Genomic DNA, 3206 nt, shown 5'->3' with positions numbered 1-3206 from the left:
GTATGAACTGGTATAATTGACGAGAGGCGACCCGACCAAACATTGTGGCAGGGAGGTGTTATAGATCGGGGGCTGGGCAGCGCTACGGTTGGGCCCCCTTGCAGTGGCGGAGCTATCAAAAAATATTAGAGGGACCGGATAGTATAAAGAGTGGTTAAAGTAAAAAATCAATATTATTGTGGACTGAACTTCATGTAAAACTTTCTTTGGCTGTGTGAACTGGTATAATTGACGAGAGGCGACCCGACCAAACATTGTGGCAGGGAGGTGTTATAGATCGGGGGCTGGGCAGCGCTACGGTTGGGCCCCCTTGCAGTGGCGAAGCTATCAAAAAATATTAGAGGGACCGGATAGTATAAAGAGTGGTTAAAGTAAAAAATCAATATTATTGTGGACTGAACTTCATGTAAAACTTTCTTTTGCTCCAGCCAAGGGCGGGCCATGGCCCTTTCAGCCTTGCCGAAGCTCCGCTGGTGCCCCCCTGGCGTCGCCCTGGGGAATAACACGAGGGTGCCATCCTTAGTATGGTTGGGCCCGTGGGCGAGATTGTGAGACAGTTAGTTAACTCTGCTTTACCGCGTGCAATTTTCATTCCTCCTGTAAAGTAGCTTCTGCGGTTGGAATTGTGAGGCCGCGACTAGGGTTTCCCCATTCCCACCTCCCGCCGCCGCCGGCCGCCGGCCCCACGCCCTACCTCCACCCCCTTCCTCCCTCCCCTCTCCCCCGTCCAGACCCGCCTCGCGCCGCCTCCCCGGGAGGTGGCCAGGGCGGAGCTCGTGCCCCTCCTCCGCGGGCCTCCCCTTCCCCCTTTTCCGCTCGCCGCCGCCGACGGTCTCCCCCGGCGCTGGCCCGGGTGGCTCCCTTCAGCGCGCGCGTGCTCCCTTCCCGGGGCAGGGAGGCGGCGGCGGTGCAGCTCGGCGTGGCTGCGGTCCGGCTGCCCTGCGGCGGCGGCCGGCGGCAGGCATGGTGTCGGCGCCACTCCTTGGCGGCGGGGCGGCGTGGTGGTGCTGGGTGGCCGTCGTCGCGACCCCGACCCAGATTTGGGCCCGGCGGGCCCCATCTGGGTCCTAGCGGGCCGTCTCCCCGGCGTGGCTTCGTCGTCGTCTGTGTGGTGAGGAGGAGGAGCGGCTCGGATGGGGGGCGGCGGTGCCGTTGGCGTGCCGGCTGCAGCGCGATGGCGGGAGCTGTCCGGGAATGGAGTTCCCGGCCAGGCCTGTGGGCACATGGGCCTGGTAGGCTCCTGCTTGTGTGTCCGGTCGGCTACCGTCGTTGACAGTGGAGGTTGTTCCCTCCCGCGTGCTGACGGTGCCGCGACCCCTAGTCCCGGCTCCTATCCCTTGTCATGCAGACCTCACCTCGTGGTGCCGTGGTGAGACGGCATGGAGGCTTCTTGACCATGGTGGCGCAAGATGGTGGTCGGTTTGGTGGCAGGCTCTGGAGCACCCGAGGTGAAGGTTGGGATCGAGGGAAACCCCTGTCGGCCTGTCCGACACCGACGCGGCGACGCCGGTGGGTGTCGCCGGACCTTCCTGGAGGGCGTCGGGGGCGACCCTTCCTCTCGCCTCGTCGGGTACCGGGGGAAACCCGTCTTCGTCGCGGTCCTTCTTGGAGGTCCTGATTGGTACCAGTGCTTCGGAGCCTTGGAGCTTGGTGGGAGATCCCCAGTGGGCGCAGTGGTCGTGAAGCTTCTTCGTTTCCGTCGATTCGCCGTTGTCGGCATTCTTTTCTTTTGTTGTTTCTCTTTTGTTTTTTTGGATGTGATTGTGCTGCTTCCGCCCCAGCACCTATCCTTGGATGTATCGGTTGGTTGCTTTGGAATACAAAGCGGGGGGAAATCCTTTTTCTTAAAGTAGCTTCTGCCATTCCTGGATCTACTTGGCCTTTCGAAAACGGATAGTCGTAAGAATCGTCTTGCAATATATTGTTGTGATTCACATTAGTATTATTCATTGCACTTTGTTAACTGAAGTGAGAAAAGGACACTCTTTTAATCTTAAGATTTTATGCCGGCTCAGTATCTCAAAGATGCTCATAGACGTAATATGTAGGTGTGCATGTGTGTGTTTATAGATGTGAGTGTACGTATATGTTTGTAAGAGCATCTCCAGCCGTTGGCCCCCCGGGGGGGCCTAAAATCGCCGCCTGGGGGAGCCGGCGCAAAAATTGGGCCTAGGGGCGAGTTGGTCCCCAGCCGCCGGCCCAGGGCCGCCCCCACGCGCGTTTAAAAATAAAAGATGTATAGCAAATTTCGGCACAGTTCGGCGAAGTTCGGCTCAACACGATAAATTTCGGCCAACTTGGGCATATATTTCGACAAAGTTTGCGGATTTTCATTACATAGCACATATATAAACTAATCTAAAAAAGAAACTGGCAGAAGTCGCCGCCGTTGCCGCCATCCTCACCGCCGTCGTCGTCGTCGGCCTTCTCCTCCTTGACGCGGGCACCCCTGCTAGACCCGGCGTCGCCATGGCGGACTGGTGGCGGCGCGTCGTTGTCGTCGCTGTCGTAGATGACGACGACTCCGCCTTCGTCGCGGCCGCGTCGGCGCTCCGCGAAGCGGCGCAGGGCGGCGCACTGGCGCTCCTTCGCCTTCTCCAGGCGCTCCTTCTCCATCGCTATGGAGTCCCTGTGCGCCCATTCCAGGGCCGCGTCGTCATCATCGAGCTCCGTCTTCACCGGCGTGGCCGGCTCCTTCTTGACCGGCGCGAGCCCCGGCTCCGTCTTCACCAGCGCAAGCCCCGGCTCCATCTTTGGCTTGACGAAGCGCGGAGGAGGAGCCGACGAGGAGGCGCGTCGGCCTCCCTCGTTGATGACGATGCCGGCGCTGCGAGTGCGCCGGCCGAGTGGCATCTCCGCCGCGGCTCGGCCTTGACGCCGAGCAGGGCCGGAGTACCGGAGGAGTGCGAGGAAGATTGCGAGGAGGAAGAAGAAGAGGAGGACCTGAACCTCCTTGGCGCCCATGGCCGGCGCGTCGGTGGTGCGCCGGGGCGGCCACCCTCGCCAGGGGTACGCCAACGGCGGGTCATTGCCGCCCTCGAGTGTGCGGCCGGGGACGCCCCACCACAGGTGGCGCCCCTCGCTGTTCTTCAGGCCGCCGATCACCGTCACGCCGTTAGTGGACGCCAACCGCTGCTGCTGGCGGCGCTCGAAGTACGCCGCCCAAGCCCCGTGGTTGTCGGCGGCGTACTGGGGGAGGAAGAGCT

This window comes from Triticum dicoccoides, chromosome 1A, assembly GCF_002162155.2.
Source record: "Triticum dicoccoides isolate Atlit2015 ecotype Zavitan chromosome 1A, WEW_v2.0, whole genome shotgun sequence".
Classification (NCBI taxonomy): Eukaryota; Viridiplantae; Streptophyta; class Magnoliopsida; order Poales; family Poaceae; genus Triticum; species Triticum dicoccoides.
The sequence above is the reverse complement of the archived record's forward strand: the minus strand, read 5'-3'. Positions refer to the sequence as shown.